General features: G+C 40.6%; 2 non-coding genes and 1 pseudogene across 2 annotated transcripts; 1 reads left to right on the forward strand and 2 right to left on the reverse strand.

The window, feature by feature from the left end:
* Positions 1-5,459: 5,459 nt before the first annotated feature.
* Positions 5,460-5,531, reverse strand: TRNAQ-UUG (transfer RNA glutamine (anticodon UUG)). The gene has a single exon. It is a non-coding gene; the product is annotated as a tRNA-Gln (tRNA).
* Positions 5,532-8,161: 2,630 nt separating this feature from the next.
* LOC147020392 (uncharacterized) lies at positions 8,162-10,148 on the forward strand (annotated as a pseudogene).
* A 1,917-nt stretch (positions 10,149-12,065) lies between these two features.
* On the reverse strand, positions 12,066-12,137 carry TRNAQ-UUG (transfer RNA glutamine (anticodon UUG)). The gene has a single exon. It is a non-coding gene; the product is annotated as a tRNA-Gln (tRNA).
* Between the last annotated feature and the right edge of the window lie 3,422 nt (positions 12,138-15,559).

The following is a 15,559-nucleotide window of genomic DNA, read 5'->3' on the forward strand; positions in this document are numbered from 1 at the left end:
TTCATTTTTGTCACACACCCAACCTGCCCACCAAATTTCGTCCAAATCTGAAAAAAACTTTTTGAGATATCCTACTCACCGACAAACAGACAGACAATATTGAAAACATATCCCTCATCCACCTTTGTTGGGGGAGGTAACAATACACCTATATTAACATGTACTATTAATTAACTATTCCAATGTATTGCCCATTTTATCCCCAGACCTGATCCATAATAATATCTTTCATTTCGTTCGTTTCCACAAAAAGGAATCCCTGTGAAAGTTTATTTAGTTAATGTCTCAGATTAAGAGCTAAAGATAGGACCTTATAAGGGTTAGCCTTGTAAAGGTTAAAGATTGGATAAAGAAATTAGATGCAGCATTGTTGGATGTGAAGTCATTCTGGTGCTATCTGGGCACCCTTTGTGAATATTGTAATCCCTTATTGAATGGCGAACAGTGGTGAAAAGCTGACTTGAAGACAAATGCGGACATGGAAACTATACCCTCACAGGCATGATAGAAAAATTATATTTTGAAAACAAAACGTAACATAATATTACAGTATATTTCACCCCATGTTGTCAAGTTTATAGGTGCATATCTTCTTTTTCATATTTTTAATGTTTCCCATCTTCAAAAAACTGCGAACACCAAAGCAAAAGAAAACAGAGCATTGAATTTGGAACTCTCTTGCCTCTGACTTTACATAGGCAAAATTAAAGTATTTTAGCAACAGATAACTCTGGTATAAGTCATACGTATAGGGTCATGTTTGTGTATTTAAATAGATTTTTACTTTTGATTCGTTATTAACACCAATTGGACTTAGTCCAAAACGGGGACTTATGGATTGGGTCTCGTCCGTCCGAGCGTCTGTCTGTCCGTAGTGATATCTTGGATATGTATGGACCAATTTTGTTCAAACTTTGCAAAAAGACATCACATGATAGTATACATGTGTTCATCATTTTACTTCGTGATTCTATCAAAGATGATTGACTGGCAGCCATTTAAATTGTAAAATATCCAGTATTGAACATATCCTCAACCATCTCTTGGACATGCATTTACTGATCTTGTTTTAACTTGGCACACCGATAATTAATGAATGATGGCTTACATAAGCAAGCCATTTATTTTCGAGATCAGATACAAAACGGCCGACTGGCAGCCAGATATTTTGTTACTAAAATGTGTCCCTAACCATTTATTTAACATGAATGGTCCCATGTTGTTTAAACTTGGCACAGACACAGTACATATTGGCATAAACGTGCACCTCACTTTATTTTGCAATCTGATCAAAGATGGACAACTGGTAGATTGGTGTCCATTTTAGTTGTATAAAAAAACCTCAATATTGAACACGTCCTCAACCTTTTATCGGACATGCATTTTCCGATTGTGTTCAAACTTGACACACAGATAATGAATGGTTTATATATGCACGTCGTTTTGTTTCAAGATCAGATCCAAGATAGCTGACTGGTGGCCATTTTGTTACTTAAGCAATCTTGCCCAATCGTATGCAATCTTCCATGTCACATGATCACTCAAGTCAGTTGCGCATACACATAAATCTTGTAAATATGGGCTAGCCCTTGAACTCCAGTCAAAAGAATTACTAAAACGATGGGGGCTATGACATTTTATATCTTTTCTCCTTGTTCATCTTTCAAGCCAAAATTTGCTTCAAAGGCATGTCCAAGTTGACTCTCCACCAAGTCTGGCAGAGAATATATTATATTGTTACAAAAATGGTTTCGGGGTTAATGAGGGGATGAACTAGTAAGTTATTTCACAGCGTATGTTAGAATAGGATGTCCTGAAATGCCCCAAATTAGTGCTGCTAGGATCATTTGTACAGAAAGACCCATCACTCCATAAACCCTGTGTTTGCGATCTTCTTTTTCTTCTTCTTCACAACCCTTCATTATTTAATACCCTCCAGCACCACAGGAGTAATGGACCCCCCCCCACCCCCAATGCAGTGCTTTGTATTTGCGCAATTCCCTTCATTATTTAACCCTCACCTCATGGGAAAGCAAGGTGATTGGTGTGTGGCATCATCATGGTTGCCGCCCTAAGTTGGAGGGATCATGTGGCCGAGAGCACAGCAAATTAGAGGACCACTGATGATGTGGCGCATAAAGCTATCAAAAAAGGCACTTCTCAGGCATGCTCAAGGATTTGATCCATAACAATTTAATCTGGCAGTATGAGAGTAAAGTTAGGACCAACAAACTGCGAGGTGGGAACTGTCCTCAAGTCTGCATGGTGCGATTCAGTACGAGCCAGTACATGAACCTTTGTGGACTCATCTCCAGAGTCTTCAGCCCTGGCCTGAATGCCTCAATCCCTTCCCCATGGAGTATTTTTTATTGTGGTTCCTTGGCCTTGTTATAATAAATCCCATTAGTTTTTATTAACTTCACCTTGGTGTGGATTTTAAGTCACTATTGTGATTTTAAGGGCCCCTATTGTGACGAAATCGTTGATAAAGGAATAAACATGCCAAAGATGTTGGCGTTGCCTGGTGCTGGTCTCATCTTGTTGGCATTTTGATAAAAAAATCAAATTTCGTTTCGTTTGTATTTTTTGTGGCGGCCAAAACACTTCCCGACATCCACTAAGGAATGGGGTCAGGGATAATTTAATATTACCTTTCACATAAAGCCAAAAAAGGCTGAGGAATTACAGAGTGATTAAAAAACACAAAAATCCAACTTTTATTTTTGTAATTGAATTTTTTTTAACTAAAACACTCCCCGACACTCATTGAACCCTCAGAGTTTGACGAAGATCCATTTGGCCATCTCTGTGAAAATGGTGACAGACACACAGACAGACATCTCTCTTATAGTCCATATAATACAAATGGATGAGGTGTATGTGTGTGTGTATGTGAGTGTTCGGCATACTTTTTGAGTGTATTCATTACGTGGTCTATCAATTAATTGCACACTATTGGAATGTACCTTTTGACCCTATATACTGCTGAGACCCCTTTGACCCTTGAAGACCCTTAAGACCACCAAGACCCTAAACTCCCAACCCAGTGATTCATGGATAACAATCTCGATGATTTTGCATAACACGGATCCAATTGACTCAGGAAGTGAAACAAAGTTAACTTCCAAAATATACCATTTCTGTTTTTATTGTTATGCTCCTATATACAATGTTTAGGCTCATGGACGACATTTGCAAAAAAACAAAAAAATTCTTTTTGATCTTGTCATTTGAGAAAACCCAACAAAGTTATGTACATTTAAATTTTTTATTTTATAATTTCATGTCGATGAATAAGTATATATATATATATATATATATATATATATATATATATATATATATATATATATATATATATATATATATATATATATATACATACATACTGATGAGTCAAAATATTATGATCACTGACAGGTGAAGTCAATAACATTGATTATCTTGTGACAATAGGACTTGTCAAGGGGTGGGATATATTAAGCAGCAAGTGAACAGTCAGTTCTTGAAGTTGATGTGTTGGATGCTGGAGAAAAGGGGTAAAGACCTGAGCAACTTTGACAAAGGCCAAATTGTTATGACCAGACGACTGGTTCAGAGCATCTCTGAAAAGGCAAGGCTTGTGGGGTGCTCCCAGTCAGCAGTAGTGAGTACCTACCGACAGTGGTCCGAGGAGGGACAAACCACAAACCTGCAACAGGGTGATGGGCGCGCAAGGTTCATCGATGCGTGAGGGCATCGAAGGTTATCCCATCTGGTCCGAACCAACAGAAGGTCTACTGTGGCACAAGTCACAGAAAATTTTAATGGTGGTCATGGGAGGAAGGTGTCACAATCCACAGTGCATTGCACCCTGCTGCGTATGGGGCTGTATAGCCACAGACCAGTCAGAATGGCTATGATGACCCCTGTCCACCGTCAAAGCACCTGCAATGGGCACACGAGCGTTGAAACTGGACCTTGGGGCAGTGGAAGAAGGTCGCCTGGTCCGATGAGTCCCGTTTTCTTTTAGATCACGTGGATGGTCATGTAAGTGGGCAATGATGCTCTGGGCAATGTTCTTCTGGGAAACTCTGGGTCCGGCCATTCATGAGGACGTCAATTTTACACGTGGCACCTACCTTAACATCGTTGCAGACCAGGTACACCCCTTCATGGCTTGGTATTCCTTGATGGCAGTGGCCTCTTTCAGCAGGATAATGCGCCCTGGCACACTGCACATATTGTTCGGGAATGGTTTGATGAACATGATGAAGTGTTCACGGTGTTGCACTGGCTTCCAAATTGTCCAGATCTCAATCCGATTGAGCATCTGTGGGATGTGCTGGACAGACAAGTCCGATCCACGAAGGCTCCACCTCGCAACTTACAGGACTTGAAGGATCTGCTGCTTATGTTTTGGTGCCAGATACCACAGGACACCTTCAGGGGTCTTGAAGAGTCCATGCCTTGTCAGGTCGGCACTGTTTTGGCGGCACACGGAGGAATAATAACATATTTGGCAGGTGGTCATAATGTTTTGGCTCATCAGTGAATACATATATACTGTATATACATACATACATAAATATATATGTCCATAAATAAAGAAAGACCCACCCACATCTCTCACCTGTGAATGGAGGGAATAGCCAATTAGCTCTCACCTCATCAACTAACCCCTGGTGGCTCGGATTATATAAATAATTGACCCCTCCCACACTCTTCGAGCCGAAGAAGCTGCGTAAAGCAACCCAAGAAGATCTACACAAGGAAAGCCTGATTCGCCAACAAGTGATGAAACCGGTCCGGTAGCTGAGGGGGTGTGTAGCATTGGGATTCTCTTGTGTGTCCTATGTGTGAACGTCTTTATAGTTATTTAACTCTGGGAAGGGTTCGAAACAGTGCAGCACTTACCTTGTGTAGGTCTTCTTGGGTTGCTTCACATAGCTTCGTCAGCTTGAGGAGTGTGGGAGCCGAGAGGCTCAAATGTATATATATATATATATATATATATATATATATATATATATATATATATATATATATATATATATGTGTGTGTGTGTTTTTCTTCAACAAGGCCCAGTAAACAGGGAGGAACTCTCATGCAAACAAGGACACCAGACAACACAGGACATGTCTTTTTTAACGAGACAGCTTTCACGTTGGGGCAAGTTAGTTTCTGCTGCACTCTGGGCGATGGTGATGGCATATCTTGTCACGTTTCTTTTCTCTCCACAGTTCGCGGGAAAATAAGGAAGAGATATCACCCACCACATGGGTTGCCAACTCATGAGTTTAAACATTCTCAAATGTTAAGCATCAAAAGAGGCGCGCAGCGCAGCACAGACCATTTTAACGGGCTCGCTATGATTTGACCTGACTTAGAATCGAATCGTTGACTTCACAGACTCAAGGCAGCCACTCGGGCTCCAATTCTAATGAGATCTGGTTTAAAAAAAAATTAAATTAATGCAAGGTCCTACCGAGATTTGAACTCGGATTACTGGATTCAAAGTCCAGAGTGCTAACCATTACACCATAGGACCGATATAAATTAAACGTTAATTTTAATACTTTTCAAATTTAAATTAAGCTCTAACTGAATCCAAAAGTTGTATTCTTGTCACAACCTGTCATTCAGATGGTTGTTTCATCACGTTGTTCAACCACATGTGATAACCAGCCAGTTTCAGTTGAATGAATAATAAAGACCTTCCTCAGCTTCTGTTGAGCGTTTGTTCGACAGTAAACCTACATCAGTACAATTGCCACGTGTGAGTTTGTAAGAATGGGAATCGAACCCACAACACCTTTCTATTGAAAGAAATAACTGTTGATTAAACAGGGAGCTGACGACACGGTTCTTGAAAAGAAATGTCTCAACAGATAAATCCTTTTCCTATAATTCACAGACCGGTGTTTGTTTGTTTACTGGCTGCTCTTCGAGCACCCTTATTCTGGACATTTCCATCTGTCTGTCTGTCCGCGAAACTTTGGTCAAGCCTCGGGGCTAGTAAAACCACTCAACCGATTCCAATGAAATTTGATAGGTCAGACCAATATTTCTGGGAATCGTGTGCTTTCAAATATGGGACCCCGGGCCCTAGCAACGGCCCTTTAAAGTGGTCAAAAAATCGAAAAAAATTAAAATATATATCAATCGAAAAATCGAAGCTTAGAGTTCTGTGCACAATCTATCTGGCTGCCTTCATGCCAATTTGCAGCCCGAACAAAAAATATTTGTACGAGGAGATAAGTTTTGGGCGAGTACATGTCGAACATTTCAGAAACGAATAATTGCGAATATCTCTAAGAGAAAGAGTCTGATTTTGATGAAACTTTGGTGAAATGTGTACAATGTGGCTGGCATGTACACAAAAGTGAATGGTTGCTATGCACACCTCTGTTGCTTAGCAACAGCTAAAATATTTTATCGTACATCATACACTTATTGTGGACTGTACAAAAAAATCAATACCTCCGAAACTGGACCTCCGGGGGACCTGTTATTTTGTGTCCAAGGAGAATGTCTTACAGCATCATATAAAAAAAATAAAATCTTTAGCGAATAGATAAATGGAATTACCAGGGCTGCCATTTGTTAGAGTCTCTTTGGAAACATGCCTGAAATTTCACAAGGCGGGTTTCTGGGCGCAAACTAAGAGGGCTGTAATAATCATATTTATTGTGCTAAATTGATTGATAGCATGCACATGAATATCGGCTAGTCGCGTCGGCCAGCTTTCCATCTGGAGCGAGCAGCCATGTCGCCTCCTGGCTTGTTTGTTTGTTTGTCTGTTTGTTTGTCTCGCAACTATTACAGTTCCAGGCCGATTACATTCAGGATCAGCATGACCCCAATTGATATTTATGGCTGTTTCTGTCTTTGCTGCTGTTTTTGGGTGGGAGGGGAGGATTGTGGAGGGTAGACGTAAATTCTCGATGTAAATGTTTATCGTGTATCGCCGCCTCCAAGGTGGTGGAGAGTATTTCAAGTCACCACAATTTCCAGTCCTGTATTCCTGCCCCACGTTTTCCAGTATAGTGAGGTGTTTTTAATTATCAGCAGGAGGTATGTTTTTCCTCATGCACGTAACCCAGGTTGTTGTTTTTTTGCTGATACAGAGCTGTCAGTTACCTATGCACCGCCCAATTAAAGGTACGCGTCCAAACGTGTTGCAAGTGTGGAACACGATCGCTCATGGGGGCGGGTACTCTACTCGTGTGAATAACACGATTTTTAACCTGAATAATACATCCAAATCTTTCATTTTATTTCCCCCTGTGCAATGCACAAAGTGTGAGGTTTATGAGCAAATGGTTCACAATCTCTCAGTCTGTCTGTCTGTCTGTCTGTCCACAAACGTTAGCCTATATAATATAGAAGTAATAAATACAGTTTTAAAAATGAGAAAGGATATCGGGATGTTCCTCCAAAAATTATGCGAATAAGGTGTGGATGGTCAGAGAAATTATCATGTGAAACAATCCCTACATCTTTCTTTGAATATTGATTGTCTCTGGAAAAGACGAAGCTATATTGAACACACACACACACACACACACACACACACACACACACACACACACACACACACACACACACACACACACACACACACACACACAAATCAAAATGGCTGCAAAAATTAAATTCATTAGGTTTATACTGCCTTATCGTTTTTCCTGTCAAATTTTTCTCAGCAGTTCTGGCATACTGGACCTATAGCCTTTAAAATTAGCTTGAGGGCCACCCAGGATTTGACCTCAAATCCAAGATAGCCGCCAAAATGGGCGTCAAAATCATCTTAATTATGTTCAAACGACCTCATAGGCTTTCCTGTCAAAGTTTTCTCAGTGGTTCCACCATTCCAAACCTATGTCCTTTGTTAGTAGCTTGGAGAGCACCCAGGATTTGGCCTCAAATGCAAGATGGCTACGAAAAACCAAAATGGCCACCAAAATTACCTCAAATTGATATTTCTTCTTATTTGTCCCCCACAATGTTCCGTTCTTGGAAAGCAGGGTTTAGGGGCTGTGCAATAATTATGGGACCTGGAGGAGGGAGAATTTTCCGGATGGTGTGCCATTGTCTTGTGAGCCCTTCTCTGCAATCCATGGGGATTTGATAACTAAGACCACAATCAACGGAGAAGTGAAGGTCAGAGGTGGTCCAATGCAAGGCGGATACAGTCCCAATGAGAGCACAACAGACACATTCGTCAAGACCAGTCATATCATGGCGAAGATCAGAGCTACACTGATGGAAAGGCTAAATATCATCACCTCCTCAGCCCACAAGGAGACCACAATAGCGGCCCGAATACACCATGAAAATATGGTTCATAATCGAGTACTTCAGCTTGAAAAATACTTCGGCCCATTACTGAATGGTCCCGCTCGTCATATGAAGACTGGTGTGGAAATCGATTTTGATGTTGTAAGAGGATTGATGTCATCCGCAGAAGCTGGAGAACAGAAATATAAAGAATTTGTTGACTTGAGACTCAAAGCCAGTGGGGAAGAACGAGTCAATTTATTCGACAAGATTACGAAGCTCAAGATCAAAACCAGGATGGAGAAGGCCAAGAAAGACCCAAAAAGTTGTTAATATCCTGAAAGAAGACAGACAGACCTTCGGTTTACTTGTAGGCAAAGCAATATCTCCAGAAGAGGCACATTCATATCCCTTGACTACTGTCCCACTTGCTCCAGCCACACCAGAGAGAGATTTGAGACAAGGTTCAAAAGCAGCATTGAGGAACTACCTCATAGAAGAGTCTGAACCAGTCCGTAAGAACCCGCCACATGAAGGAAATTGGCTTATAGATGGAATGGCAGCTTTTAAATCTGTTCCTGCTCAGCAAACTTGGGAAGATTATGCAGCAGCCCTGTTGAAATTTTGCTTGCCAGCAAGTGACTCTAAACCACAGCAACTGGGAATCATATTTGATTCATACAGTACAGCCACAACGAAGGAGCTCACTCAACGTCGCTGTGGCACACCTGGAAGAAGAACTCACATCACAAGCTCTGAACAAGACATGCCGAAAGGGAAAGATTGGGACTCGTTTCTGCGAAACTCCGAAAATAAGACATAACTGATGAGATTTCTAGTCGATTACTACAAGACCAATGCTGCGAGATCCAAGCTGAAAGTTCCACTAACTGTGACAGAGGAAGATAATACCTGGTTAATAACGCAACTCAAAATCGAGATGCTTGACTTCTGCAACCACCATGAAGCTGACACCAGACTCATCCTCCATGCATCCAAGTCAACAGATCCTGTAATTGTCAGGGCGACAGATACAGATGTCTTTGTTCTCCTGACCTATGTTTATTCTGTCATTTAACCATTGCAAGACTGGATGATGAAGATTGACCACGCGAGGTATGTTAGCGTTAAAGCTCGAAATGACTGATTTGGTGACGAAATGTGTCAAGCACTTCCTGCCTATCACAGCATTACAGGGTGTGATACAACCTCTTTTCCATTTGGTGTTGGTAAAGTAAAACCACTGAAGAAGATGAAGGAACTGGGAAAGTTCCAACTCCTCTCGCAACTTGGCACATCGTGCACTTCAGTTGAAGACATCGTTGATGCTAAGACCTTCTTTAGAACCTGCATGTATGCTGGAAGTGAACATGAAGAGTATGTGAGAACAAGGATCGGGAAGTATGACAAGCAGAAAGTGAAATTCAGTTCAAGTATCTTGCCAGATGAGAGGAACACCAATGAACACCTCAAGAAAAGCGATTTACAAGCTTTCATCTGGTATCGATGTCTGAAACAAGATATTGAGTATCCTTCCATCAAACACAGAGGTTGGGAAGAAACGGAAGATGGTATTCGGCCAATATGGTTCACCTGCCCCCAATTCCCACCAAGCCTTTCGCTGATGACCAGCAGAAGAAGGTTAACACCAGATAAATATACATTTATTTATAGTAAAGCTACGCAAGGTTTCCATTTGCTGTTTCGGACTTGTTGTTTGTCATTTAGTAATACAATTCACAGCCTTATATTATCGAAATCAATTTGACAAAGCATTCAAATCATTTCCAATCATACAGGTGACATTAATTATGATGCAGACACAGAAGATATGAGACACGGCCCAGCCCCCAAAGAAGAAGAGAAGAATGAGATCCAGCCATAGTGAGGACAAAGGAGATGACAGCACAGGAGGGGACGAGAGTACTGGAAGTGACAGCGAGACCATTAAAGAACAGTCGGCTTCCTATTCTGGCAGTATTAGAGCAGTCCACTCATCTGACTCACAGATGGACAGTGACTTGGATAATAATGAATGAACATTAACTCTGGACTTGTAGTTATATCTTAATTATGTGTTTGTATCGCCCATTTTGTTGGTGAATTGAACTGTCGGATGACCAAAAAATGCAGTTAATATTATCTCAATTTACATATTGTGGCCTGTTTTGAGTGAGAATGTCATATTTACATGATAATAAAGCTCACTTGAGTATTCTAGATCCCAAAATCAATTTTCTGTACCATTATAAACCCCATAGTTGGTACAAAAAGTTAATTTAACAGGAAAAGAGAACCCTCATTAATTCAATTTTGAGGTAATTTTAGTGGCCATTTTGTTTTTTTGTGGCCATCTTGCATTTGCGGCCAAATCCTGGGTGCCCTCCAAGCTAATAACAAAGGACATAAGTTTGGAATGGCAGAAACACTGAGAAAGCTTTGACAGGGAAACCTAAGATGTAGTTTGAATATAATTAAGATGATTTTGACGGCCATTTTGGCAGCTATCTTGGATTTGAGGTCAAATCCTGGGTGGCCCTCAAGCTAATTTTAAAGGCTATAAGTCCAGTATGCCAGAACTGCTGAGAAAAATTTGACAGGAAAAACGATAAGGCAGTATAAACATAATTAATTTAATTTTTGCAGCCAATTTGATTTTTGGTGGCCATCTTGGAGTTTAGGCCAAATCCTGGGTGACTCTCAAGCTAGTCTCAAAGGATATATATTCAGGATGACAGAACCACTGAAAAATCTTGACAGGAAACATTATGAGGCAGTATAAACCTCCAAAAGGTAATTATGGCGGCAATTTTGGATTTTGGGCGCCATCTTGAACTTGAGGCAAAATTCTGGGTGGCCCCCAAGCTAATATCAAATGGTATGGGTTCAGGATGATGAATCCACTGAGAAAACCTTGACTGGAAAAAATGTTCGTTTTTCCTTGGGTTTGCCCTGTCGAAATAGCCAATCTGCTCTCACCTCATCAACTAACCCCAGGTGGCTGGGATTATATAAATAATTGACCCCTCCCACACTTCTCCAGCCAAAGAAGCTGTGAAAAGCAACCCAAGAAGATCAACACAAGGAAAGCCCGATTCGCCAACAAGTGATGAAACCGGTCCGGTAGCTGAGGCGGTGTGTAGAATTGGGATTCTCATGTGTGTACCATGTGTGAACGTCTTGATAGTTGTTGAGGACCTCTGGGAATAGTTCAAAACAGTGTAGCGCTTTCCTTGTGTAGGTCTTCTTGTGTTGCTTTATACAGCTTCTTCAGCGAGAGGAGTGTGGGAGGGGTCAAATATATGTATATGTATATGTATATATATATATATATATATATATATATATATATATATATATATATATATATATATATATATGTGTGTGTTTCTTCAACAAGGTCCAGGGCTCACGGAGGAACTATCAATTCAAAGAAGGACACCAGACAACACAGGACATGTCTTTTTTTAACGAGACAGCTTTCACGTTGAGGCAAGTTAGTTTCTGCTGCACTCTGGGTGATGGTGATGGCATGTCTTGTCACGTTTCTTTTCTCTCCATAGTTCGCGTGAAAATTAGAAAGAAATATCACCCACCCTATGGGTTGCCAACTCATGAGTTTAAACATTCTCAAATGTTAAGCATCAAAAGAGGCGTGCAGCGCAGCACAGACCATTTTAACGGGCTCGGTATGATTTGACCTGACTTGGAATCGAATCGTTGACTTCACAGACTCAAGGCAGCCACTCGGACTCCAATTCTAATGAGATCTGGTTTAAAAAAAAAATAAAAAAATAATGCAAGGTCCTACCGAGATTTGAACTCGGATTACTGGATTCAAAGTCCAGAGTGCTAACCATTACACCATAGGACCGATATACATTAAAGGTTAATTTTAATATGAAAGTTGTATTCTTGTTACGACCCGTCATTCTGATGGTTGTTTCATCACGTGGTTCAACCACATGTGATTTGCATGTGATAACTGATAACCAGCCAGTTTCAGTTGAATGAATAATAAAGACCTTCCTCAGCTTCTGTTGAGCATTTGTTCGACAGTAAAGCTACATCAGTACAATTACCGCGTGTGAGTTGGTATGAATGGGAATCAAACCCACAACACCTCTCTATTGAAATAAACAACTGTTGATGACACAGGGAGCTGACGACACGGTTCTGGAAAATCAATGTCTCATCAGATAAATCCTTTTCCTATAATTCACAGACCAGTGTTTGTTACTTGGCGAAATCTTCGATTTTGTCAAGTATGTTGGTCTGTTCCGTTTGTTTGTTTGTTTGTTTGGCCGGTCGTCTGCAGCCCAAACGGCTGGACCAGTCGTTCTTAAATTTTTATCCCTGATAGGCAATCCACCTGAGACGGTCCGCGTCCAAACCCCGTCTTTATCGGACGAAACTTCGCGACGTGACGTCACACAATGTGAAAACACATTTTTGGACAAAACTCAGTGACCGGAAGTCGCAGCGACTTCCGGTTGACACCAAATTAATCTTCATTCAAATATCTCAATGATTACTGAATGCATCTTATTACAAATTAAGCATAGTTTTCGCAAGCGTATGACGTCAAAGTTTTGCCTATTGACGTCATTTTTAAAAAATATATTTACGCTCGTGTGTAGCCGAAACTACTGAAGCAATCGTTCTCAAATTTTAACAGGTGATAGCCAATCTTGCTGAAATAGTCTGGGATCAAATCACGTCATAATCGCCCTTAACTTCACGACGTTACGTCAAAAAAGGTGAAAACAAGCTTTTGAACACAACTCAGTGAACGGAAGTCGTCGCGACTTCCTGTTGACGCCAAAACAAACCTCAATGGAATATCTAAATGTTTTAAAATGCATGATAGTACAAATTATGCACAGTTTTCACAAGCGTATGACGTCAAGGTTTTTTAGCTATTGGCGTGATTTTAAAAAATTCTATTCGTTCTACAGGTCACAATTCTTAACCGATTTGGATGAAATTTTAACAGCTGATAGAAATCCACAGTGCAAAAAGATACGTGACTTTTGGTGATGTTCAAGATCAGGATCTGGATTCTGCATCACTTTATATTATCACCCATTATAAACCAATGGGGAATTTTGTGAATTACACATGGCTATTCCTCAAATAGTTTTGCACTTATTATATTGAAAGTTATACTGTCTATGCATGTAATATTAACATGTGTACAAAGTTTGATCGAAATTGACCCAAGGTCAAGGTCAGGGTCACCAAAACATGAAAAACACACATATAAAATACATATTTTTGTTTCACAACATATTTCAAACCTGATAACGGGATCGTAAAGCTGGTTGAAAAGCAATGTTCCGAGGTATTTTCAAATATTTTCTACGATCAGAATGAAGGCCACAAGCACCGATGATAAGTTGTTGAATGTCACATGGTGGCTTTAAATGAGTTGTGAAAATTTTCAATCTGCTGCCGTTACCATGACAACGCGCCCCTGATAATTGTTATTTGTGACATCGCGTCATTTTATTAATGTACGAACAAATAAACACCACAAATTCCATGACATTACAGCTTGGACCACCACACGGAAAGGTCAACTAATTCGCCAAGTGTCGTGTGAAGCACGATTTTTCATTTGTTTGTTTGTTTGTTTGTTTATTTGTGTCTCACAACTATTACAGTTCCAGGCCGATTACATCCAGGATCAGCATGACCCCAATTAATATTTAGGGCTGTTTCGGTCTTTGCTGGTGTTCTTGGGCAGGAGGGGGGGATTGTGGAGGAGTCGACGTAAATTCTCTACATAAATGTTTATAAATCGTGTATCGCCGCCTCCAGGTGGTGGAGAGTATTTCAAGTCACCACAATTTCCAGTCTTGTATTCCTGCCCCACATTTTCCAGTATAGTGAGGTGTTTTTAATTATCAGCAGGAGGTATGTTTTTTTCCTCATGCACGTAACCCGGGTTTTTTGTTTTTTTTTTGCCTATACAGAGCTGTCAGTTACCTACACACCGCCCAATTAAAGATACGCATCAGAAGAATGTGTTGCGAGTGTGGAAGACGATCACTCGTGTGGCGGGTACTCTACTAGTGTGAATAACACACGATTTTTAACCTGAATAATACATCCAAATCTTTCACTTTATTACCCCCTGTGCGAAGCACAAAGTGCGAGGTTTATGAGCAATTAGTTCACAATCTGTCTGTCTGTCTGTCTGTCTGTCTGTCTGTCCACAAACGTTAGCCTATATAATATAGAAGTAATTAATACAGTTTTAACTAGTGGGGGAGCAGTCGTGAGAGTGCAAAACCTCCGCCACCAATACTGCTGGGTCACTCAAGTGAACCTTATATCTTAGGGCCCTGTCACACCTTGACGTTTTAGGCAGCAATGGCAACGTATAAAAATGTATGTAAAACACTGGCGTACGCTGAAATTTTGATGTTTTTTTTAAAAAGTTTTTGGCGTATTCATAACGTGTTGATCGTTTGCATAATATATTAGTAACGGGCAGAGAACGTTTCGTTGTGTTATACATAACTTTTACCAACGAATGATTACCTTGTGGTCGACGTTCAAAACCTATGACAAACGATAGTTTAACTTACGCTTTGCGCGCTATAGGTATCGCCGGCGAACTCGTGGCATAGCCAGTTAAGGCCCGGTCACACCTTGACCTTTTAGCCAGCGATGGCAACGTATTAAAATGTATGTAAAACGCTGGCTGACGTTGAACTTTTGATGTTTTTTTTTTAAGATTCGGACTTATTCATAACGAGTTGGTCGTATGCATAACATATTAGTAATGGACACAGAACGTTTCGTTGTGTTATAGATAACTTATAGCAACGAATGCTGAACCTGTTGTTGGCCTACACAACCTATGCCCAACGATAGTCTAACTTAGGCATAGCGCGTTGCACGCATCGCCGACGATGTCGTGACGTAGCTTATTAAAAGGCTGAGTGACGTAGCTTATTAAAAGGCTGACGCACAACGATTCGAATCATAACTGCCGTAGAAATGGAAGTGACAACATCGCGGTCACACCTTGGCGATCTTGCCAGCGTATGCCGACCTAAGAAAAATGTGTCTAAAACGTTTGGGCACGTCAAATACGGTATGAGTAAGTTTGGTATACGTGAGTAGAACGCTAAACTACGCTATCATACGTCGTAGTAAGTCGAGTACGTCAAGAAATTTTAAACATGTTCAAAATTTTACGACGTACTCGGCGTATGACACACGTTCCGCATGCGATGGGGATAAGTTTTACACACGATATGTGGACGCTTACACACGTCCACA

Source organism: Eptatretus burgeri, chromosome 9, assembly GCF_056783735.1.
Source record: "Eptatretus burgeri isolate ZD-2024b chromosome 9, Ebu_testis_v1, whole genome shotgun sequence".
In the NCBI taxonomy this organism is placed as follows: domain Eukaryota; kingdom Metazoa; phylum Chordata; class Myxini; order Myxiniformes; family Myxinidae; genus Eptatretus; species Eptatretus burgeri.